General features: G+C 46.7%; 1 long non-coding RNA gene across 1 annotated transcript; it reads left to right on the top strand.

Moving 5' to 3' along the window:
- The first annotated feature begins 17,450 nt into the window (after positions 1 to 17,450).
- On the top strand, positions 17,451 to 25,791 carry LOC142839465 (uncharacterized). The gene is made up of 3 exons (XR_012908759.1): positions 17,451 to 17,568; positions 17,842 to 19,572; positions 25,034 to 25,791. It is a non-coding gene; the product is annotated as an uncharacterized LOC142839465 (long non-coding RNA).
- The last annotated feature ends 471 nt before the right edge of the window (positions 25,792 to 26,262 follow it).

Raw genomic sequence — 26,262 nt, 5'->3', positions numbered from 1 at the left:
TTCCAACCCTTGGCACAGAAATTCCAACATTGTACCTCCCTGTGATGTTGTCTTCTTTGGGAAGGGGCAGTCCTTCCAAAAACTCTTACATCCACTTGACAACATGTATGCATACTATAGGAAAGAAATGGTGTCTCAGTAGAAAACTATGTACCCTCTACAGCCCAGCTTTCCAAGGGATCAGATTCTACTGTTCATTGTCTTTGAGCTGTTTTGCAATGCTCTATAAACTGTAAGTAATAGATACATAAATTATGTTCTGTCTGATATAATTAACTTCCTACTCATTTGGGGAGAAACCAGTTTTGTTTCCATTTGCAATGCACCTCACCATTCCTTTACCTGCAGAAATATGTGTGTGCTGACTTCTCATTTGAACATCTGTCTGGCCTCCTGGTAGTAAATAAGGTTCTTTAATGTGGCCATTTTTATTTTTGTAGGTGAGTAGTGATTTTTATCTCTTTCTGAAAATTATCTTTAATAGCATATTATCTCCTCCAAATCTTTCAGAAGACTGTTTCTATTTTCAGTCCCTCACATGGCTTTTGTTGTACACCATTGGCTCTGATCATTAGCCTTCCCCTCCCTGCTATTAAAGTACCTCTTAGATTCCTGTGTTCTTTTACCCCAGACTTGGGCAAAATCAGGCTCCAACACATCCGGGCCCTGCTGGAAACCAAATCTTTTGAGATTTGTTATGTTGGAAATTTCAGCTCCAGTACTTAAGAAATACAGCCCGGGCATGCTTTGGTATTTAAGATCACTTAAGGGCTGCCTAGGCAGTGCCAGGAGACAGAGACCAGAGTTGGCATTTTTTCCTAGCTTTGGAAGGCCGTTTGGGGGTCTGCTTCTTTTCAGATACTGGGTATGATGCTAATTATGTGGATAATTTAGGCTTTCACTCCTTTTCGTTTGTTTGTTTGTTTTAAAATAGGGTTTCAGGTTAAAGTGGAGGTCTGTTACCATCAGTTCACTCTTTTTATTTTTAATTATTTTTTGGATGAAGAACTGAAGCCACCCCAAGTGTGACTCTAATCAGTATATTTAGGCTGGCTTATTTGGGTGTGCACAAACGTGTGAAGCACACACAGGAAATAGAGGAAATGAGAGAAGGCCCCACCAGCTTGCAAAGTGTCCGAATGAGGAGACTTCCTGGAATCACTCCTTTCGCTCGCTTTAGCTGCCATATTCAGCCCCAGACAGCCCCGGGAAGCGGCTGCTCCTGCAGGCTGCCCATGATGATGACTTTCTTGGGTCCCTCGGATATGGACAATTTAGTTTTGAAATTTGTTCACGCTAATTAAAAACATTTAATCATGTCTGTTAAATTCACAGCTAAGGGAAATAAGAGGGAAGTGAGTCACAGGTGCTGAGCAGTCTACTTTGAAAATCTTAGCCCTTTCCCCTACCGTGGTGTGGACAAGATGCCTTTGAACCACAGCTCCCACTGAACGCTCAACTCATGTCTCCTGCCAGAAAACGTGTTGTTACACTGGATACCGGGCTAAATTATATGGTATGTGGTCTGAGGAAAAGCATCTTTGTAAACATAGGTAGAGAACAGCTACAGACCCACTCTGTGCCGTGAGGAAATTTCTCTGAGCCACTCAGGGAGGATGGAGGATGCCATTTCTATATTTTATGAATGGAATTCTTTTTTCGCGTTTTTTTCGTTAGGAAGAGTCAGACTCGATCGTAGACTGATATAACAGCACCACTGGAGCTACTGATGCCGTTTTGAAGCGTGTGTCACATTATAGAAACACAGTGCCACAAAGACTCTAATTTGCCAAGCTTTTAGAGGCAGCAGATGGTACACTTACACCAAGGTAATTCCTCTTCGAACAGGCAAAAGTCTGTGACGTCAAAGGCAAGAGAAACAGTGCATGCTCGGGACCTTAAAACTGGATACCATCAAAGGACAGAGATTACAATTTAAAGATCTTAATCAGCTTTGTTTTCAGTTCTTGAATCACACATTTCAGGCCAGAGACTCGAATAAGAGTCGCTAATGAACTAAACAGGGGAGGGTTTTATAGCGGAGGAGAGCTGAAGAAATAAAAACAAAACAGAAGAATGAATGAGAAGAATGCCGGTCGTGTTGAGTTGCTTTCTTTGTAAAGTAGAGACAGAGCCTGGAATAGAAAAACAACTGATTGGTTGACAGGTTGTTCAGATTGTGCGTGGCGGGAGGGGGAGCAGGGAAAAATTTAATAGCATGCCAGATGAAATGGGCCTGTTTGGGAAATTTGGCTTGTTCTCTCACTCTTGATTTCTCGGGTCTGATAACTGGGATAGTTAGCTTGGGTAACTCCATTGCACTTTTTGTATAATCTATTAGGATTATGGGAGTTTTGGGAGATAATGACTACCAATAGTACTCACTTACAGCACTGAGTCATTCCCCCCCCCCCCGCATCAGAATATAAAACCCAACAGATATCCAAGTTGTCTGGTTCTGGCTCTGCCTCTACCTCCCATCAGTCCCCTGGTACTTACAGCGTGACTCCAAAAGGAAATCTGGGAGCTCCTGACCTCCGGAAACTCTACCATGATTTTGTGTGAGTTGGTGATATTTTCTCAGAACCAACCAGAAACCCAATGGCGACACTTCAGGCCACTTTAGACTCCCCCTTCTTCCTCAGGCCGTGCCCATATCACGCACACTGACTTAATCCCCGGATTCCAGACCCTGGCGAATGGCTACGGTTTGAGTCGCAGGCATCTTCTCTTTACCTGAATAGATGGTGTCCTCCCCGTCTCCTCCCACCTGTCCTGCCAGAATGACTTTAAATGTACATCTTAGTCACATCCTTTCTTGATTAAAAGTCATAAGTACTCGTACTTCACTCCCTGAACCAGGAACGACAAAAGTCAACCTGATTAAAGGTTGTTTTGATCCTACTTTAAAGGCTAGAAAAAGCACATTGCTTCTGAGTACCTAACTGAATCCTAGGATAAGATGTAAAGGCATGTACAGAAGATGACTTGAGCCTTGAACAATGGCAAGTTCATTATTACCTGGCACCCAATAAAAGTGATCAGGGCCAAGAAACTAGAAAAAAATAAGTCTGTATTAGGAAGAAAAATTCCATCATTAGAAATAAATGCAGATGTGAACAAGACGATAGAAGCAATAGACTAGTGTGGTTTTGAAAGATGTGAGTATAAAACCATAAGACAAAGACGAGAGAGGCAATGTGAGCACACTGAGGAAAGAGAAACACACACGGATGAGAAAGGAAGACTCACGTCGAATTTCTAAAGATTTAAAAAAATGCTTCTGGTAGCAGAGATGGAAATAAAGAAACACAGGGGGTGAGAGTAATTCTGTATAAACTAAAGGCTGAAGAGAGAAAGTAGTGGGGTTTTCGTGGTCTGCCAGTCAACTTGAAGCAACTTAGAGTCTAACTAAATGATTCCCAAAGAAGGATGGAAAGTGAAAGGGAGAAGGAAGAGCTGAAGGGTTTTCCAGCTTCAGAAAAGGGATTCAGAGAGCTCAACCAGAAATATAAAGAAAACTTTACCAAAGTACACAGTGAAATTGCTTTAAAGGAGCAAGCAAGAAAGAACTTTCAACCAGCTGGGGAAAGGCGCACGGAGAGCAAGGGGAGCGACAGCTGACTTACCTGAAGGACAATGCATTGCCAAGGACAGTTGATTAGTTTCGAGCTGAAAGAAAACACCGTGAACCTAGACTTTCATATAAAACAAATGTGTGTGTGTGTGTGTGTGTGTGTGTGTGTGTGTGTGTGTGTGTGTGAAAAGTGAAGGGGAAATAAGTGTTTTTCGGACATACAAAACTGAAACAATTGATTATCAGTCCACAGGAAAGTTAAAAGATGACCTTTAGAAAGCAGGCAAATGAAAGAAGACAGAAGTCTTGAGCTACACAAATAAGGAAAATACATAAATGGCTGGTGGTTTAATATTAAAATTTATTTTTAAAATCTTTAAATAATAAAAATACACTACTAATAAAAAAATATTAAAGTAATGTGGAGCTTATAGTATGTGCAAACAAAATGTTCACAAGACAGGCAGAAGAGGGTGTGGGCAGAGGCTGGTCCACGCGTTGCCTGCTGTAATGAGGTGACTGCTCTACCTTTTCCTTTTTGTCGCTGGGATATAACCATGATCAAAAGCAACTTGGGGAGGAAAAGGTTTCATTTTAGCTTGTGCATTATGTCCATCACTGAGGAAATCAAGGCAGGAACTCAAGACAGAAATTTGAATGCAGGAACTAAAGCAAAGGCCATGGAGGAGCCCTGACTTGTTTCCAGTCTTTCTTTCAGCTTCCTTTGTGATACAGTGCAGGCCTACCTGCCCAAGGATGCTATCAGCCACAGTGGGCTGGGTACTACTGCATAAATTAGCAATCAAGAAAAGGCCCACATGAAGTACTCTACAACACATGGGCACAGGAGACCACTTCCTACGTATAACCCCAGCAGCACAGACATTAAGGGCCTCATTGAATAAATGGGACCTCCTGAGACTGAGAAGCTTCTGTAAAGCAAAGGACACTGTCACTAAGACAAAAAGGCAACCCACTGACTGGGAGAAGATCTTCACCAACCCCGCAACTGACAAAGGTCTGATCTCCAAAATATATAAAGAACTCAAGAAACTAGACCGTAAAAGGCTAATCAATTAAATAAAATGAACCACCACAATGGCTGTGGTTAAAAAAAAATAAATAAAAACCCACTCAATACTATAAATGTAAAAGCAAACATCGAAAATAAAGTGACACAGATAAATATGACCAATAAACCAATAAAATAGATTTAAAAAGTCAAATGATAAAAATCTAATCTAAAAGAAAATAAAAACACAAAACCCAAAGACAGATGGGATAAAGGAAAACAGGGAAGACAGTTTAATGGTGATTTGTCTAGAGCCTAAACAGTAAGTGTAAATGTGTTAAATGCCTTCTTAAAGGCAAATGTCACCCAAAAAGATTTTTTAAAGACTAGCTCTGTTCTGTTCATTAGCAACAAGACAGAAACATGAAGACACAAATAGATTAAATAAAAAAAATGGTGGAACGCGCCATGGTTGTACCAATCAGGAAGGTTCGCCTTGCGGTGAGATCTGGTAGGAATGGCAGGGACAGGGAGGGGATCGGAAGGCATTGTAATGCCCCTCCTATAAAGCCTTGCTGTAGAGCAGTGGTTCTCAACCCTCCTAATGCCGTGACCCTTTAATACAGCTCCTCATGTTGTGGTAACCCCAACCATAAATTTATTTTTCTTGCTGCTTTATAAGTGTAATTTTGCTACTTTTATACATTGTAACGCAAATATCTGTTTTTGATGGTCTTAGGCAACCCCTGTGGAAAAGTCATTTGACCCCTAAAGGGTCACAACCCACAGCTTGAGAACCACTGATGTGAAGTCTGTCTCCTTTCTCGTGAACTGCTGTGGGATATTGGAGGCAGGCCCTGACATTGTGATCAACCCTATGAAAACAAAGAATGGGGAAAGTAGAGGAGAAGGGACCTCCAGGTGAGAAATAGGTATTGCATTCATGCGGGAGGGGGGACATAGGGTAAGCTGTTAGGGAAATGCCACAGCGAGAGCCATTGGCTGATTGGCTGGGAGAGGTGCCAGGTCATCATGGTTCCCACACCAAAAGGGCATGGGAGCTGAGTGCAGGGTAGGGCCGCCTTGAGTGATTAATGTGTTGGTATTGTTTCCCATTTACCAAATCCTTTAAGGATGTCATAGGGCACTGGATGAGGGCACTTTAGGGGAACTGTGCTATTTAGAGCAAAGGCTTTCGGTGTTAGCTATATGCTCAGGCCCAGAAGAGCATGCATCTCCCCACTTCCTTTATCTTTCCTCCTCCCAAAGCTTAGCCACGTGTTTGGAAAGCCAAAGTCCCTCTCCCTGGAACTTCATGCCATGTTGCTGGAGATCACTTAGTGCTGACAGGGGCCATCTTGGCTGTGAAGGAGCTCCCACAATGCTTGCTGAGAGGCACATGGGTGGACTGGGAACAGAGGGAAAGCAGGAAAGCTGAACCATTTAGAGATGATGTTAGGAAAAGAGCTGGACCAGGGAAAGTCTCCTGTGCCCAGCTAATAGGTGGCCCCATGGGAAAATCTTTCCTTTGAGGAGGATCACAAGAGCTAGAGCATCTGTCCTGGGAAGCAAAAAGCTCTGAGCAACATTTTCAAAGCCTTCAGAAATCTTAGGTCACTTTTCCCCAGAACTGACTATAAGCTCATTAGAGAAGCTTCAAGTCCTTTGTGCTTGATAGAAAGGAAATCTGCAAACAAGCGAATGATGGTGGCGCTCACAGGGGACCAGGAGGACTTCTCCAGAAGGAACCAGAGAGCAGGAGGTGACACATCACAGGTGAGGAGGGGTCATTTCTCTCCCTCTCCCTCTATTTCTTTCAAAAAAGAAACCCCGACCCACCAGGCTAGTACCCCAAAGTTGCCTGAGCAGCCCCTTTCTACCCAAACTAGTACCTTGAGATACCTCCCAGACTCTCTGCCTTGACCCAAGACATTCTGCCTTGGGTTTCTATTTTCTCCTCTACCCCCTGCCCAGCTGGGATCCTAATGTCCCAGCTCCTCTGTATCACAGAACAAAATCCATCCTCCTCAGCCTTAACATAGACGCCAAGTTTGTGTTCCGCGAGGCACATGCCGATATGCCACAACCAGAGTATGATCGGAGTATGATGGGAGGAGGGAAAAAGGAGAGTCAACAGCCGTAGGTGAGACTGAGCAGGTGTGGTTTACATGGAATGATCTGGTAGCTTGAGCCTGTAGGGCCATCAAGAGGCTATATGGACCTCTGACTCTCAGACCAGTTCAAACCTCAGAGGCTGCAAGAGAGCCTGAAAGAGGAAGTAGGTGTGGTCGTGGGTCTAGAATGACAGCCAGTGCCGGGTGAGAGTTAGTGGGGGCTTCTGCCTATGTGTCTGGGACTTAGCCAGTAGCCAAGAGTCCCTGAAACATGACTGAGTGGTTCTAGAAAACCCGTAGGTGAGCTCTCACCCCCAAGCCAGCCCCACATCCTCTCCTGGAGGTAGGCATCTTACTGACTATAATATCACCTGGGTGACATCTCCCTAAACTAGGAAATAAGTGTGCCTGTCCCCTGACACTTCTCCTAATACAGCCGTTTCCAGTCCTATACTCCTGGCCACGCAAGCCGTGCGGTTGGTCATGGAAAGAGAAAGTGGGCCTGATGTCAGGCAGGGTGGGGCTGTGTGTCCAGGGGCCCTCCACTCACACACACACACCCCAAAGGCTTCCTCTGGCCCAGCCCCACCTGCCCACCCTGCTTCTCTCCACTTGGTCAGTGGAGGCGAACCGACACAGTGGGCCTTCTGCCCACCCGCGCCAGCTGGCCCCCCGGGTGCACTGAAGTGATGCCGAGGCTCTGGATTCGTCCTCAGCTGACTGGCATGGGGCAACGGGCTTTGTGGTCAACGCAAGTGAGGTGTGGAAAACTCTAGGAGTTTCCGTTTGAGGGAGTCTACCTTAAGCATCCCTTCCTTGCTGCCTCACCCACAATGGAGACCTCCTCATGCTATCCCGGCAACACTCACTCTCTACCTGTGACCGCGGCTCTGGAAGGGGGACCTTGGGCTTGAACAAGTGCTTTCAGTCGGGCCTTCAGAGCAGTTGGGCTCCTCCAGACCAAGAATACAGCTGTGATACCAAGGGACCCTGAGCTGTGAATGCACTCCCTTCCTCAGGGAGCAGGAGGATGCTGTGGCCTTCCCTACCCAAATCCCTTTCTGGAGCCTGCCTTGAACTGCTCCAGAACTTACTGGAGAGTTTCAGAGGCAAAATCCAAATGCTGTAGCCAGAGGGAACCTGGTGTGTAACCTAAGAGTTTAGCACATAGCTGGGAGGGTAGGGGGTGTGCACACCTTTAATCTCAGCACTCAGGAGGCAGAAACAGGCAGATCTCCATGAGTTCGAGGCCAGCCTGGTCTACAGAGCAAGTTCTAGGACAGGTTCCAAAAAGCAAACGGTTAGTGAGATGTGTGTTAGGAAAAGCATCTTGCTGTTGTAGAGACAAAGGAGCAGCAAGTAGGGTGGAGACTAGTTAGACCCAGGGTCCCAGCCCTGTGGAGGTTCAGGAAGGCAGTCTGGAGCCCACTTCCAGAAGTCCTGTTTCCTTGCCGGGCAGTGGTGGCACACGCCTTTAATCCCAGCACTCGGGAGGCAGAGGCAGGCGGATCTCTGTGAGTTCGAGGCCAGCCTGGTCTACAAGAGCTAGTTCCAGGACAGGCTCCAAAGCTGCAGAGAAACCCTGTCTCGAAAAACCAAAAAAGAAAAAAAAAAAGTCCTGTTTCCTTTAGCTTGAAATGTGGCTTGAAGAGGAAGAATTTCTTAAAGCTCCATACCACAAACCTTGAGTTAGAAGGACATTGCTAATTACGGAGAGGAGGAAGAAGAAAGAGGAGGAAGGGGAGGAAGAGAAGGAGAATGGAGAGGAGGAGAAGGAGAAGGGGAAGAGGACAAAGGAAATATGGCTGTACCCTGTGTGGTAGCTTGACCTAGAGTAATGTGCTAGAGGAGAAAAAAAGATGGATCTCTGAGGAGGTAGAATGGGTGAGAGGAACCAAGAAGAGCTCTGCCACACACACATACACACACTCACACACACACAGAGATACACACACACAGAGATACACACAGAGATACACACACACACACACAATTGGTTTGGGTATAGACAAAACCCTGGAGTAATACCACTTGTGGGGTCCATGGCATGAATTCAAGTTTGACCATGTTGGGTGTCTGGTGCCTGTGAGCCATGTGAATGAGCAGCTGGCAGCTGGACACACAGAGCTAACAGCTCGGGGAGTCTGGATTTAGGGCTTCCAGGACCCTCAAGTATGTGGGGCCCCCAGAAATGGTCAGTCTCCCTCCAGAACCATTCCCTCTGCTTATCGCCAGTTATTCTGCACTTCAATAACTATGTTCCAAAAGAAGCCCGATAGGTCCTGACGGTGGGCACTTGGGCTGAGTACAATTTCCTGGTTTTGGAAATTAAAAACAGGAACAGAATTACAAGCAAGATTTAACCAGATACGTGTACACTAACATTCACGCCTATCAATAGCCTTGAATGAGTAAATAAAACGTGGACTATCCACATAATGTGACATTATTCAGCAATTAAAAAAATGAATGAATTATGTTATGAACTGAAATACAACTCAACAGAGCCAAAACAGATTATCCTGAGTGACAATCAACAGTAGACAAAAGGTCAGAAACTCCGTGGCTTTACTTGTCAAGGCCCCCAGAACAGGCAAGTTCATAGAGACAGACAGAAGCTGCAATTCTGATTGGAATAATAAGAATGTCCTGGAAATAGATAGGTGTGAGATGGTTGCACAATATTATGAATGTACTCGAGGCCACTGAATCATACACTCAAAATAGTTAAGCTGGTAGCTTTTATGTATATTTTCCACAATAAAACAAGTATCTGCATAAGTACTTTATATGGGGTAAAGAGGCACACCAATCACCATTGATAATTACTGTATTGCTAGGGTAGAAGAGTGTTCCAAAGTTCACAGGCAGATTGGCAGGCGGAAAGGTGCTGTGTAAACACAGCCTGTTCTGGCCCAGACCTGTTGCTCACTGCCTGTTCCAGCCAGGAGATCTGATGACCGACAGAATTAAAGAATGAACGGATGGTGGCCAGGATTCTGGAAAGACAGGGTGTCGCACAGCCACCACATTCAGCCTGGAAGCCTGCTGTTCCTTGCTCTCAGACCGCACCGCCTTTAGGAACCAGGATGGCAGTCTTGGCTGGGAGATCTGAGATAGCTCTAGTGTCGGTGGACAAGATCCACTCACAAGAGGCCAGGTCCCTACCAGGCCCCCACATGGGCACTTGTTCTGGGGTTAGCCTGATCCAGGAGAGTGTGTGAATTGCTTCTCATTTTGACAAGCAAACCCATTTTCAAAGGTCCAATGTTTAGAGACACACGAAAGTATGAGTTGGGACAAAAGACTCCAGGGACCAAAGAGTGTGCCGTGGACACACTCGCTACGGGGTTTTCTCAGACAGCAAGTGCGCTTAGGGTGATTTGGGTCTCATTTATGTCCCACCTACCCAGCCCGTGATTCCCCTGAAATCTGTAATCCTCTGTTGGCATCTGTGGGGAGACTGTCTATAGCTTCCATCAGGTTCTCAAGTGGCTGCATGACCACCCGCTCCCCAGATGCTTTAAAAATGCCGTGTGCATTTACAATGTGACCTTAGAGATCAGCTTTCCAACTTCTGCCCCGTGTTCAGGTGCCAGAGGCCTTGTGGATTGCTTCAAATGATCTGCTGGAATGCAGGAATCTGGTGGCTTATCTGGTACATTGCTACCTTGGGAGGAAGGATACCCATATTATTATTCTCAGTGAAACAATTGTGTGTATGTGTGTGTGTGTGTGTATGTGTGTATGATGAACACATGGATGTGGAGATAAAGATCAATTGCGGTGTTTTCTTGAATTGCTCCCTATCTTGTTTTTTTATTTTTGTTATTGTTGTTGTTGCTGTTGTTGTTTAGGTCTTTTTTTTTTTGATTGTTTTGAGGCAGAAGCTCTCATTGAATCCTGAGTTCACTAGGGTGGCCACGAAAGCCAGCAAACTCCACAGATTCTCCTGTCTCTACCTCTCTAGTCCTAGTCACCCAGCCTTTTGTCCATGGGTGCTGGGTATAAAGGACTCACATCCTCACATTATGTAACAGGAATTCTATCAACTCAGCCACCGCCCCAGGCCAAGTGATTAGTGTTCAATCAGCATACGTCAGTAGAGGTGCTGTTTCATGTGACAGTGGTGTCTCCTGGCTGGCACCTCTTCCTTCTCACTCCACAGGGCTTCCGTACAGGTGTCAATGACATGCCTAAGTCACCAGTTTGTCCTTGGATTCAGAGTAACTGGCTACAAAAGAATGAGCCTTCAGTTCCATCTGGTCCCTTCAATAATTTCTTAGAGCCTCTTTTAAGCTGCACTATGAGTCTCGGGTGATCTAAAGGGGCTAACTAGTCTTCTAGGTCTGGTCAGTCTGGCAAGCAGCAGGCACCTGGCCCTGCCCTTCCCCCTGCTGGGAGAGGATACAGGAAGGAGAGGGCCATGATGAATGTAATTTAAAGACTCCGGAGGGTGACTCAGACATTCCATTGGAGCTTTGCTTTCCCCTTTGTGTTGATGGGTGAAATGTGACTGTAGTCATTTTTTCCAGCATTGATAAACAATGATTATCCATGGCAGATTATGAGCTGGGGCTGGCCAGAACAGTCCATGTGCCAGCAATTCCTTCTCCCGCCCCCAACACCTGAGACAACTGTCCCAGCATGGATTGCTGGCTTCTCCATCCCAGGGGTCTTAGCAAGGCTAAGGTGTAGGTGTTGAGAGGGACCTGTCCAGGGGAATGGGGAAATAGGGAGAGTTCTGACCTGACCTTGGGCCTATTTCCCACTCCCCTACCCCACTCTAACCCCTTCCCACACTCCCCCATCCCACCCTCCCCCATCCCACCCTCCCCCACCCCACACTCCTCCATCCCACACTCCCCCATCCCATCCCACCCTCCCCCATCCCACCCTTCCCCATCCCACCCTCCCTCATCCCACACTCCCCCACCCCACACTCCTCCATCCCACACTCCCCCATCCCATCCCACCCTCCCCCATCCCACACTCCCCCATCCCACACTCCCCCATCCCATCCCACCCTCCCCCATCCCACACTCCCCCATCCCACACTCTCCCATCCTATCCCACACTGCCCCATCCCATCCCACCCTCCCCCATCCCACACTCCCCCATCCCACACTCCCCCATCCCATCCCACACTCCCCCATCCCACCCTCCCCCATCCCATCCCACACTCCCCCATCCTATCCCACACTCCCCCATCCCATCCCACACTCCCCCATCCCACCCTCCCCCATCCCATCCCACACTCCCCCATCCTATCCCACACTCCCCATCCTATCCCACACTCCCCCATCCTATCCCACCCTCCCCCATCCCACACTCCCCCATCCCATCCCACACTCCCCCATCCCATCCCACACTCCCCCATCCCATCCCACACTCCCCCATCCCATCCCACACTCCCCCATCCCATCCCACACTCCCCCATCCCATCCCACACTCCCCCATCCCATCCCACACTCCCCCATCCCACCCCACACTCCCCCATCCCATCCCACACTCCCCCAGCTGATCCCACCCTCCCCCATCCCATCCCACACTCCCCCATCCCATCCCACACTCCCCCATCCTATCCCACACTCCCCATCCTATCCCACACTCCCCCATCCCATCCCACACTCCCCCATCCCATCCCACACTCCCCCATCTGATCCCACACTCCCACATCCTATCCCACACTCCCCCATCCCATCCCACACTCCCCCATCCCATCCCACACTCCCCCATCCCATCCCACCCTCCCCCATCCCATCCCACACTCCCCCATCCTATCCCACACTCCCCCATCCCATCCCACACTCCCCCATCCTATCCCACACTCCCCCATCCTATCCCACACTCCCCATCCCACACTCCCCCATCCTATCCCACACTCCCCCATCCTATCCCACACTCCCCCATCCCACACTCCCCCATCCTATCCCACACTCCCCCATCCCATCCCACACTCCCACATCCTATCCCACACTCCCCCATCCTATCCCACACTCCCCCATCCCACACTCCCCCATCCTATCCCACACTCCCCCATCCCATCCCACACTCCCCCATCCCATCCCACACTCCCCCATCCCACACTCCCATCCCACACTCCCCCATCCTATCCCACACTCCCCCATCCTATCCCACACTCCCCCATCCCATCCCACACTCCCCCATCCTATCCCACACTCCCCCATCCTATCCCACACTCCCCCATCCCACACTCCCCCATCCTATCCCACCCTCCCCCATCCCATCCCACACTCCCACATCCTATCCCACACTCCCCCATCCCACACTCCCCCATCCTATCCCACCCTCCCCCATCCCATCCCACACTCCCACATCCTATCCCACACTCCCCCATCCCACACTCCCCCATCTGATCCCACACTCCCCCATCCGATCCCACCCTCCCCCATCCTATCCCACCCTCCCCCATCCCATCCCACACTCCCCCATCCCACACTCCCCCATCCCATCCCACACTCCCCCATCCTATCCCACACTCCCCATCCCACACTCCTCTGTTTCCCCAGGATGAAGGATGACTACAGAGATGGTTAGGGTTGACATAGAAAGTAGCTATGAGAACAGAGGCAGAAGGCAATACTTGACAAGATCATGAGCCGGTTAGCAGCCTTGCTAAACCAACTCTTCCCACAGGCTTCATTTCCTACCATCCCTGGAGCACCAGAGAAGCGGCTAATGCTGAGTTGCTTAGCCATATCCAATTTTGCAACAAACAGTTCACCAGTCACATTTTCAAGAGCCACATCCTCAGATTTAATGAACTCTGGATTAAAAATACTTTTTAAAAAAATGTCTGTATTGAACCTCTACCCACTGTTGTTTCTTGTTATTTACTAAACAATATAGTGTGATGATTATTCTCATAGCGTGCTCATCGTTTGAGGTGCTGTAAGTAGTCCAGAGTGGACTTAAAGAGTACAGAAGGACATGTATAGACTATGCAAATATTTCACTGTTGGACGTAAGTGCCCGGAGCATCCGTCTTCAAGCTTCGGTACATGGCAGAAGAAGGTATTTGGAACCAGTCTCCTACAGGCACTGATTCATTGCCTCCTTCCAACTTCCAGATGAGGGGATTAGAGCACAGGGAATTATGTCCCATGGCTGCTCCGTGAACAGTGAGGGAATCAGGTTTAGAAGGAGGATCGAATAAGTTCAAAATCTGTTTTCTTGCCCCAGCAAAGGCTACTCCCCATCAGGAGCTAGTCTTGCTGGTCCCAGGATCCCTGTAAGGTAGACAATCCTATACCTGCAGCTATGGCAGCATGGAAGAGCCCCTAGTAGTTAACTCTTTACCAGCTACCAAGACACTGGTTGTTTGCAAAAAAAAAAAAAAAACCCTCTACCCATAATCTGGTCACTAGGGAACAGAGGTTCTAGAGAGTGACCAGGGGCAAACTTGTCTGGGGAGCTAGCCCAGCTATGTGTCACCAATAACTCTTTTCTCTGTTGTCCCAGAGGCGAAGGGACACAAGGGCTCCTTTAAGTGGCACCATGATTGCTTTAATTAAGACTTCTCCAGAGAAACAGAACCAATAAGTGTAAGAGGAGACTATTATTGGGATCCTGTCACCTGTTTGTGGAGGTCAAGACACGCCCCCAGCTGCCATCTGCAGACTGGAGGACAAGGGAGGTGTAATTCAGACCTTCTGTTACTACTCTGGCCCTTAATGAATAGCACAATGCCACCCACATGCAGAAGGCTGTGTTTAGCTTATCCATCCAAATGCTGATTTCTTCCAGAAACACCCTTCTAGATACACCTAGCAATCACGTGTCACCCGGACATCCCTCAGCCCAGGCAAGTTGATACACAAAGCTAGCCATTACAATAATCCTGAGACTTTTGCCCATGTGGGGGAATTTCTCTGGGAACAGCAACACAGAAGGAATCCCAAGCCAAATGCCAAAGCCAAGATATTACTGTTGGTGTTGGGTAAAGGAGGAAGAAGCCAGCAGGCCTGGGGTACTTAGGGAGTTCTACGTAGGCTTCTCACCATGCTTTTTGGCCCTTGCCATTGTCTTGATATATAATGAGGATAGGATAGCAGTGAGGGCTGAAAGAACAACATTTGGGTGAATATCCATCATATTGGGCAGAGCAACGAGTTAGGGAAAACAGCGAACTAGTGACCTGAAGCAAAGAATTGAAAAACGGAAGCAACTTTTTCTAGTCCAGTTTATCCTGTAAACCAATTGGGGCTTGGGTTTCTGTCTTAGGGTTTCTGTGGCTGCAGTGAAACACCATGACCAAAGAGCAAGTTGGGGAGGAAAGGGTTATTGAGCTTACAGGTCAGCATTGCTGTTCATCACTGAAGGGAGTCAGGGCAGGAACCCAAGCAGGGCAGGAACCTGGAGGCAGGAGCTGATGCAGAGGTCATGGAGGGGGCTGCTTACTGGTGTCTTTCCCCTGGCTTGCTCAGCCTGCTTTCTTACAAAACTCAGGACCACCAGCCCAGGAATGGCACCACCTCCCATGGGCTGGGCCCTCCCGCATTGATCACTAACTGAGAAAATGCCTTACAGCTGGCTCTCATGGAGGCATTTCCTCAACTGGGCTTCTTCCTCTCTGATAACTCTAGCTGTGTCAAGTTGATACATAAAACCAGCCCCGTATAACTTTGAAGCTTAAAATTCAAATATTTAAAAATTTATTTTTAGCCGGGCGGTGGTGGCACACACCTTTAATCCCAGCACTTGGGAGGGAGAGGCAGGTGGATCTCTGTGAGTTCGAGACCAGCCTGGTCTACAAGAGCTAGTTCCAGGACAGGCTCCAAAACCACAGAGAAACCCTGTCTTGAAAAACCAAAAAAAAAAATTATTTTTATGTATGTGTGTGTGTTTGTCTGCATGTAAGCACAGGTATATCTCTGCAGCCCCGCAAGCTTAAATTTTAATTAGACCCAAGACCTTTTTTAAAAGGTTGAGTAAAAAGGGGCAGGTAATTTAGTCAAATCAGCTTTGGGAGGCAGGGAAGCCATGGAAGCTTGGAATTAGAACTGCCACTGATACCCTGGGGTCCTGAGCTGCTGTTTCTCAATGTTTAAATAGGGCTCTGAATTCCTCAGACTTTGGGGACAGTATTTGACACACAGAAAGAATGTGATTGGCCATTGCTCCTTTTAAGGTACAAGTTGGTATATTAGTCAGGGCTCTCCAAAGGAATAGAACAGATAGAATGTGTGTGTGTGTGTGTGTGTGTGTGTGTGTGTGTGTGTGTGTGTGAGAGAGAGAGAGAGAGAGAGAGAGAGAGAGAGAGAGAGAGAGAGAGAGAGAAATCTCACAAAGGGGATCTATTAGATTAACATAGTAGGGACTGGGTAGTCCAGCAACGGCTGTCTGCATTCTGAAGCCTGGTTTCTGCTCAGATCATAAGACTGAATGCCTCGAGAGGATTCACGGAGAACAATTTGTCTGCGGTCCATGGGAGTGAAGGACCATAGCCGTGGTTGCGCTGGCCAGGAAGAAGCAGGCTTCTGTATATCTGGGCTGCCACTGGAAGAGGCTGCCCATCTAAAGGAGAGTCTTTCCCACCCGTCAACCCTTTCTGAACCCACCCAGAAATGTCTCTGCGTTGATCTGACGTCCGCCTGACCGAGGGTCAGAGGAACTTGGCTGATCTAGAAAGCAAGAACAAGAAGACTGTTCTTTGCTCATAAAGTTTCAAAGAAAGAACTGACAGAAAAGAGATGAGCCTATAAACTGTTTAACCAGAGTCCTCCAGGATACTTCTACTCCCGGGTGTCCTCCCATCATTCCAGTGGAAGCTGTCCCTCAATTTAAATGAAGTTTGTTCTTTCTGCACTTTGGCCTCCTCTCTGTGGCTTCTCGTGTGTCCCCTCCCTCTGCCTCCCTCAGCTAGCTCACTGTCCTGTGGAGTTAACTCCTGCTTCCTCTGCCTCAGTGGCCTGTCTCTCTTCTCCTGTTTTGTTCTATGTGGAGCTTCTTCCCCAGGGAAGCAATTCTTTGTCTATCCTAAGAATGAACTTGGTGGCACGCCTAGAGGAGCGTCTCTCACCCAAGGTCCCTTTAACACAATCAAGTTGACACCCAAGGCGAGCCACCAAGCGATGGCTTGACTGAATCGGGAGCTTTATACTACCTTTACATCTGCAAATTGTTGCAAAATATATTTCTGTGAAGACAAGTGAGATGGAGAAGGGAGGGGCAGAGAGCTCTTTCTAGGTCTTGGCTACCCAAACTGTGGTTCGTGAACCACCCCTGCCAGTGGTATTAGCATCACCTGGAAGCTTAGAAAAGGGACATCAACCTGGGCTCACCCTGAGAGGTGGTAGTTTCCTTGGTGTGGGATGGGGCCTGTACATTTGGATATTTCTTAAAGCTCCCCAGCAATTCTATTATGTGTCAGTGATTGGGAAGCATTTCCCCTTAACAGGTCCTCCCAAAAATGAAAAGAAGGGAGACAGCTCAAGACTCCTGAGTTCTAATCTCAGCTCTGCTTGATCAACTGTCCATGTGTCCCTCACTCCAGCCTGTACTGACCACACAGGACTAAACTCTCTGTCATGTCTGAATCTTCGGTCTGCTGTCTGAAAATGAGTCTGGTGATTTTTTTCTCCAACCACGACACCTGGTGTTCCCCTCCCCCTGACTCTGCCCCTTTCCTGTTTCATGGTCCTGAGGAAGTGCCAGCTTGTGCCAGCTGTGCCTCTGCAGGTCCCAGAGGGCCTGGCTCCATCACATATGAAGGTTGCTCAAAGTCATGGTGGCAAGGATCGGCTGAGCAGTTTCCCCTTGGCAGAGTCATTGACTGGGAAGAGGATGCTAAGAAGCCTCGGGTACAGCAATCTATATCTGTCCCTTGTGGTGGCTTCATGGTGAGTAAGTGGTGATTGTGACAGTCAGCCAGGAAACCAGGCACCTTATGTAAATTATATCTCAATTATAAACAAAGGATGAGCCAGCGAGACAGGCCCCCGGGGAAAGATGAGTCTTCAGGGCAGTTGGCAAACAGGACTTGGGGACTTAGGCAAGCTTGAGAGTTAAAGCAAAAGTTGGGAGGAGGGAATGAGAGGGAAAGCCCCAGAGACCCAGACAAGTGTGAGCAGAGATGAGGAAATAGCGAAGCAATAACTTTGCTCCAATTCTAGGCAGCCAAATTAGTCCTAGGAGAAAGGATGGGGTTGGCTTCCAAGCAGAGTGAAAAGCCTTGCTGTCCTGCTTCTGAGAACTCTCCTTGTTTCACCAGGTTTGTGTCCCAAGAAGCCTCTTAGATCAAGATAAGTAAACGGGCTGCTAGTTGATAGCCCTCTTCCCCAGGCCTGGGGTGTGGATAGACTGCACAATGCAACAGGCTTTTCCTGGAAAGGGGGAATTGACAGGTCGACTTACCCCAGGAAAGGAACCCACACAGACTGAAGTGACCACGGCAGCAGAGTCTGCCTTAGTGAACCAGTGGGTTTTTGTTGGGATTACTAGCAGACTATGGGTGAAGGCTTACAGGAGCAGAGATGGCTCAAAAGCAGCTACATCACTCCAAAACCTACCACATCCCAGCTAACAGCTGACAAAGGCTACAACCTGGATCTCTCTGCATGACTTGCAGGAGGCTCCCCAGGTCTGGGAGTCTCCCCTCTACAGCTCTACAGCCCAGCTGGGCAGCATCTCCCCGCCAGTAGTTGGTTCTATAAAGCTGGAGAAGGGCCCGGAATCTTGCGTGCTGTTTCTACTTCCTGCTCATGTGATATCTTATTTGTCTGCCAGGGTTCAGGTGTCTCCAGCTTCTTCCTGATGGTTCAATTTCAGAAAAACTGCCATGCAGTAGATAGCTGGTGAGAAAGAGGAGCAAGCCTAGGAAGGTGCTGCTCCCCGAGTGTCTTACCTCGGTTTGATGGATGGGCTCTGTCGTCTTGATTAGAAGTGAACCAGGCCTCCAGAGTCAGAAACAAGGCTGTGACTGCCTGCTCCTCACCACCCCAGGTCCCACAGCTGTTGCAGACTTCCCCGGCCATGCTTCTTGTGCAACCTCCACCCATGCATGACCTCCAGATCACTGTGCAATTGTTTGTTTGCACTTATTTCCTTGGGCTCCGAGGCTTTTGGGTGAAGGGTGTATCCTTCTTACCTTTCTACACAGCTCTAGCCCTGCTCGGGGCCGTAGCACCACCAGTTTATGGGCAGGGAGGGAGGGATTGTTTTTGTGTTGTGGATCATTTCAGAAGCTTGAAGAAATTTTGATTCTCTTCTCAGGAAAATGTTTCAAGTGTCATAAGACGCAGAAGGTTGCAAAGAACATCAATTCTGATAAGATTCAGCTATTGAAAGATATTTAAAAACACATGGATTCGTGGAAAAGTCATAAAGCTCCCTTCTTAAAGCATTGTATAGTGTGGTCCAGGAGGGGGTGTATTTTGAAGTCGTCATGACAACAAATGTTATTTCACGATACTCACAACAAGTGTGTTGTGAAAAATGAAAATATTCGTGACTTCTTCTGTCGGTGGAAAATAGGTATGGTTTACCTTACTGCGGTTTGTGCCCTTCCCCCTGATGGCAGGAAATGCTGAACTTCACTGAATCGTGTATGAAAATATACATGTCATCTTGTTACTTCACTCACACCCTTGGATCGTATGGATTCTTGCCTAAGAAACGCTACCGAAACTAATTAAAATAAAATAAGACAATGGACCTCACAAACTGTCAAGGTTGATGCCCTTGTGAATGTTGTTAGTCTCTGAGCGATGTGGTGGTTTTTAAGGTGGACAAGAGAGGTTGAAAGCAAGGCTCAAACCAGATTATCCACAAGCCAGGGCTCTGTGGGACCAGATGGGAATGAAACTCCAGCGCTTGCTTTTTGGACTGAATATGGAGTCTCACAGGTAAGTTGTCTGTTAACACAATGAGCCTTAGCATAGGGTTAGAGAAGTAGCAGGCATTAGTTAAGGAGAAGACTTCTGGGGCAGGCCTGTCTTCTCACGGTTCCCAGAGCACCCTCTGGAGGGGCAATCCTCTGAGTAAAACCTGCTGGGCCCTGAGAGCCCCTAGGGAGTAAGAGTGCAACCCAACATGAGTGATTTTTAATATTTACCCCCTCTCTCTCTAGCTCGCACAACAAGCAAGAAAGAGACAGAGAGACAGAAAGAGAGACAGAGATACAGAAAGAGACAGAGATACAGAAAGAGTGAGTGTAAGCCAGGGGTTGCTCTGAGTGCTTTCATCAGTTGCTTCTCCACTGTAGTGTTTGAATCAGGGTATCTTTACTGAACCTGAAGCTCAGCAATTCATCTAGACTAGCTGGCTGGGGAGCCTCAGGGAGCCTCGGGGAGCCTTGGGGAGCCTCGGGGAGCCTTGGGAGCCTTGGGAGCCTCAGGGAGCCTTGGGAGCCTCAGGGAGCCTTGAGAGCCTTAGGGAGCCTCGAGGAGCCTTGGGAGCCTTGGGAGCCTTGGGAAGCCTCAGGGATCCTTGGGAGCCTTAGGGAGCCATGGGGAGCCTTGGGAGCCTCAGGGAGCCCTGGGAGCCTCCTGCCTCCACCTCCCTGGTACTGAATTACAGATGCCGTGTCTAGCTTTTCTTATGTAGGTACTGGGAATACAAACAGAGGTCCTCATACTTTTGAGACAAATACTTTACCAACTAAGCCATTTTCCCAGTCCACAGCATGAGTCATTTTTTTTAAAAAAATATTACTTTATATAAAGGAATGGGGGAGCAGCAACCCTGCAATAGGAAGATCCCATTCATGGCACCAGTCCCGATGACCTCGGGCAGGAGAACTGACCTCTCATTGGAGAGCAGGAAATTGTGGCCCCACACTGTGTCACTGCCATGACCCCAACCCCAGTTCATTTGACACTTCAGCACCCTACATAGTATGCCCCTGCACAGCACAGCTGAGACCCTGAGCTATTTTTATTGCGTGGTTCTGGGTGTCTGGTAGAGGCTGTGGTGGACTCCAGTGAAAGCTAGCCCGCAGCACGTTTCCGGTGTCGCTTTCTCTCTCCCCGTGTGCTGTCTCTCCTCCAGGCTCAGGTGCCACCTACTTCCTGGAGCTCACCCTTGGCCTCGGAGGAGAGCAGGGGCAGAGAAGCCTTCTAAGGCTTTCACCTATACCCTCTCTGCCTGTACCTTACGTTGGGTGCCCAAGCCCCATTTCCTGTGTAGAGAGAGCTCTCAAGGTACTCCTCCTCATTTCCCTCCTCCCACTCATGACTCTGTTACTTAAAAAGGGCAGCTTTCTAGAAAGCCAGATTCACCAAGTTGGCTCTCAAATGTTTGACTATGAGCCACAGCAAGAAAAAATATGTTGTCCATGACCCATCACAGATATATTATATAGTTGCTGTCCCTTCTACTACCCCCTGATGCCTTTTCTTCACAGATATATTATATAGTTGCTGTTCCTTCTACTACCCCCTGATGCCTTTTCTTCTATTCTAGACTTCTTTTCTTTTTTGAAAAATTTTTGGTTGTAACCCACAAACAAGTTGATTTCACCATCATTGTGAGTCATAATTCAGTTTGAAAAATACGGTACCGATGAGGGAGTCCCCTCTCTGTGCTGTGATTACCACTAATGAATAAAGAAACTGCTTTGGACCTATAGCAAGGCAGAACTTGGGTAGGCAGGGAAAGCTGGACTGAATGCAGGGAGAAAGAAAGGCAGAGTCAGAGAGAAGCCATGGAGCCACAGCCAGAGTCAGACATGTTGGAACTTTAGCCTGTGAGCCACAGCCACGTAGAGATATACAGATTAATGGAGATGGGTTAAACTAAGATGTAAACGTTAGCCACTAAGAAGCTAGAGCTAATGGGCCAAGCAGTGATCTAATGAATACAGTTTCTGTGTGATTATTTCAGCTCTGGGTGGCGGGGAACAAGTAACACTCCCTACTCCAACACTGTACCACTTTTTTCAGTAAATTTTCTTCCTGAGCTAGGGATTGGTCTGGCTTTTGAGGCAGTCATTCCTTAGAGAAGGAAGCCAATTCTGTGTTCTCATGACTGAGAAGGGGTCAATATGGAGGATTCCAGAGCTGTGCTCACCCGAACCAAATTTGGACCCATGTCAGTTCTATGACATTGGCCACAGAGAAAGCATTGATACCATGGTGATGGGAAAATACTAGCATTATTGCTTTTCTCATTTGGTTTTTCTCTTAGCCAGTTGGTTAACATATTTACTAGTACAGAATTGATTCTAATACTTTTCCTTCTGGTCACAAACTGTATCGTGAAGCTCTGGCATCGGCCTCCTCATTGATGAAATACCCTGAAAACGCCTACTTCACTGGGGGAGGGGAAAATATGTATTCATGGAGTCCTCTTTGGTGAGCAGGAAGGACAGCAGCTACCAGAGGAAACCAAAATGCAAATGACCTGTATTCTGCCCAATGGGATTTGACAGATGAAGTCCCCAGACTCCACCGCCTTTTGTCATCCCCACCATTGCTGGTTGTGTGAAAACAGAATCATCTCCTATATGAAAAGACCCGATTTGCAGAAGGGTGGTGAGAAACAGAAGAAATGGAAGAAGGCCAGAGTGCTGTAAATTGGAGCTAGACACGGAGAAGAGTAAATTTGTTTTGCTCATTTAGTTGGTTTCTCTCTGGCAGAAAATGGCAAGGAAGTATTGCAAATCAATGGCCTACCAGCGTAAGCTTTCCATCCAGGTAATGAGAGAGAGAGAGAGAGAGAGAGAGAGAGAGAGAGAGAGAGAGAGAGAGGAGAATTCTACTAAATGAGAATTGTGAGTCACTAATTCTCAAGTGTCTAGTGCAAAGGCTTTATACTCTCCAAAGCAATCCATTCCCCGGTCCTGATGGCTTCTCCACATGACAGATGTCTCTTCCTGGTGCCTACATAGGACACTGAGACTGAGGAAGTCTGGGACCCTGTGCAGTCATTGCTCTTGGACGCCACATAGACAAGGCCCATACACAGGAATGCATTTTAGTTTCTGGTTGTGGATGTAACAGTATTAAAACATCAGTAACTTAAAGTAATTTACTCTCATCTTACAGTTGTAGAGGTCAGAGGATCTGCCTGCAACTGCTTCATTGGAAAAACAAGTGCACAATTATCTATCTATCTATCTATCTATCTATCTATCTAGAGATATATCTATAGTTCTATGGGTGTATAAATGAATCTATAGATGTCTACCCCCCAGAGAACGGGTTTGATACTGTTGACCTATTTGTACACTCAGCTTTTTAAAAATGGGTCCTAGAAATCTATAGATCTATCTGTTTATCATCTATCTACCTACCTACCTACCTATAGATATCTATAGATCTATCTATTTATAGATCTATAAGTAGATAAATAGATAGTATAATGATGCAGTTGTTTTATAGATATTTATAGATCTACTTATATGCCTATAGATCTATAGCTATATCTCTATATAAATATAGATAGACATTATTTTGGGAGCTTCATAATGCATATAAAGCATTTGGATCATATTCGCTTCCAATCCTCCCCTAACTCCTCCAGACCTACTCATTTTTCCCACCACTTCCCAACTTTATGGTTTCTTTTTTCTGCTCCAGAAACCATCAACTGTCAATAGCTCTTTAACTAGAGGTGGAGGTTCATGACCCAGTCTCCCTGACCAGTGCTAGAATGTTGACTGGTTTGAGCTCATGCACACAGATGCAGCTACTGTGAGTTTGTGGAGCACAGAAGTCAGGTCCAGAAAACAGTGTTTGGCTTGGATCCTCCCCTATCTCCACCTCAGTCTTTCTGCTCCTCTGCTAAATAGTCCCAGAGCCTCAGGGGAGGGCTATGATATACTTGACCCATTTTTATACCCAACTTTTTTTTTAATGAGTCCTGGAGATCAAAGTTATATCCTTATACATGCAAAGCAAGCACTTCACTTACTGAGCCATCTACTCAGCCCTTTCCTCCCTTCTTTTAATGCAATGACCCTTGTACTTAGACTGGACTCACTTGGATAACCCACGATCCTCAGGCGTAGGTCAACTGATAAAGTAACAACCCTAGGGTTCCATCTGCAATCATGACCCCACCTCTTGCCATTTAACATAACATAGTCACAAGTTCCTGAGATCCAGATGTGGACATCTTTGGGGTTGAAATATTATTCTGTGTGCCTTGATGGCTAACCTTTCTTGGGCAGTTTTCTTTTTTCTTTTTCTGTTTTTGTTTTTGTTTTGTTTTTTGTTTGGTTTTGGTTTTGGTTTTTTGAGACAGAATTTCTCTGTGTCACAGCCCTAACTGTTCCAGAACTAGCTCTTGTAGACCAGGCTGGCCTCAAACCACAGAGATCTATCTGCCTCTGCAGGCATGCGCCATCACCTCCCAGCTTTCCTGAGCATTTTTTAAGGGCCCAATACAGTTCTAAGCGGGTTACTCTTAGAAATGCATTTAAGCTCATCGTAGCCATACTCCATAATGGCTTATAAATGAGGAAAGTGAGGCAAAGAGAAGAAAAGGTGAGAGGAAGGGCTAGGCTAAAGGTCAAGCATTCTTCTCCCAGAACTCATATTCCTATCATAATCAGAGTTATTTGGGGATGGATGAATGATTGAATTCTATTTGATCTCATTCTTTGAAGATCTAGAATCCCTGTTAGAATGGGGCAGTTTTTCTGGTCTACCAGTTTCGGATGGGCAGACCAAAAGATGTTCATGGTTGCCTGATGCAGAAGCTCACTTCCTTGAGCATTGCTCACATAACCTTAAATTCACAGGTTTATAGCCATTAAGACCCACAAATGTGGTCCCTGATCTGAGCCACCTTCCTCCTGCTGTAGTTACTGTCTTACAGACTTGTCTCAGAAAGGTCAAGCCAAATTCTCCTGCAGGGCCTTTCTATTTGCTATATCTCTCCCCTAGATTTTCTCCTCTGTTCACGCCAACTTCAACCATTACTTGTTACATAACCTAAGGATGACCTTTCATGTCTGCTCCTCCTGTTTCTCCCTCCTGAGTTCTATAATTACAGCCCTGCACCACCTTGAGTTGTATCTGCAAAGCTGGGGATCAAACCTGATGTTTTGTGCAATATCTTGGTGGACGGTCAGGCCTGAAATTTTCCTACTTCTCTTTGCTTTTCAAATCTCAGAATGATGAACAAAAGGTGTCAGAAGGGGAATTGCACTTGAGGGGAGAGGAACATTTACTGTGAGGCTACTTTTATACCGTGTGCACAAAGGAACCAGAGGAAATAATCAGGGCCCAGAAGACAGGAGCTATTATTCATTAGCCACACGATCTTCAAAAAGAGGGTAAAGAAACTCCTGACTGTGGGGGCTGGCTAAGCATTTGAGTATTCGCAATCCTATTTCAGAGCTGTTTGTCTTATCTTCAGTCCCCAGGCAAGAACGCAGAGGAGTCTAGACAGGACAAAACTGGCCCGAAGTCCAAATAAAAGAGCCAAATTCTATCAGCCCATGGAACACAGTTCATCAGTCACTCCTTGCTGTACCTCTATCGGGAGATTTGAAAAGTAGGACAATGTTGAAGAGATTGGCCAACCTCGAGAAATGAAGGAGCTATTTTCAAACAGAATCATTCTGTCTAGAAGAGCACACGAGACAGAAACAAAGAATTGGGGTTCTGTGACCAGAAGCTCCTACTTTCACAATTGTTGAGAGAACTCTTTTTCTCCACTGGACTGACTTAGAACTTTTGTCAAAAAAAAAAAAAAAATCAACTGGCCTATGTCAAGTAATTTCTGGACTACAGTCTGTCTTATAAATCTATTGATGCAAATACTGTGCTGTCCTGATGGCTATTGCTTTGTGATAAGTTTTGAAATCAAGAATTGCAAGACTATGGGGTTCTATTTTCTCTTCCAGCATTGCTTTGGCCCTTCTGAGTCTTTTGAATTTTTATAGACATGTCGGCATCAGATCATCAGCTTTTAAGAAAACAAGTTTCATGCAGTGATTTTGATTGTCTTGAATTTATAAATCAATCAAGAAAGTACTGCCTTAATTACATCAAGTCCCCAAGTCCATGAACATGGTATATCTTTCAGTTATGTATGTGTTTTTTAATTTCAGTTTTGTGAACTTGTTGCCGGGTTTTTAATATGCTGAACATTTATCCCTATGTAATAGTTTTTAGATGCTGCTGTAAATGTTATATTACTTCAATTCCAATTTCCAGTTGTTTATTACTATATGGAAATCCAGTAAATGTCTATATTTTGAGTTCAGGTGCTACGACCACATAAATCACATCTCGATTCTCTCTCCTTTTTTGTCGCTTTGTAGCATTTCTCACATAAGTGATATCTACGCAAGTAGAGACAGATTTTTGAGATGGTGTGTTCAAGGAGTCCACATTAGATGAACTTCAAAATATTGGAGTAAGATAGAGGGACAACCTAATATGGAAATGGATGAATTTTTCAAGTTCCTCTCTGGGTAGCAGATTCATCCATCTGGGAGCTTCATAAGGCTAACATCTGCATGGATTGATATTCCATTAGTACTGGCTGGGAGTTGAGCACAGATCGCATGATTATGTCTACTCACCAGTGTTAGGAGTCTAAATGAGGGCTTACGGAAGGCAAAAATATGCAGCCTCGGG

The sequence above is a fragment of the Microtus pennsylvanicus genome, chromosome 21 (assembly GCF_037038515.1).
Source record: "Microtus pennsylvanicus isolate mMicPen1 chromosome 21, mMicPen1.hap1, whole genome shotgun sequence".
NCBI classification, from domain to species: Eukaryota; Metazoa; Chordata; class Mammalia; order Rodentia; family Cricetidae; genus Microtus; species Microtus pennsylvanicus.
This window is presented reverse-complemented; position numbering and strand designations above follow the sequence as displayed.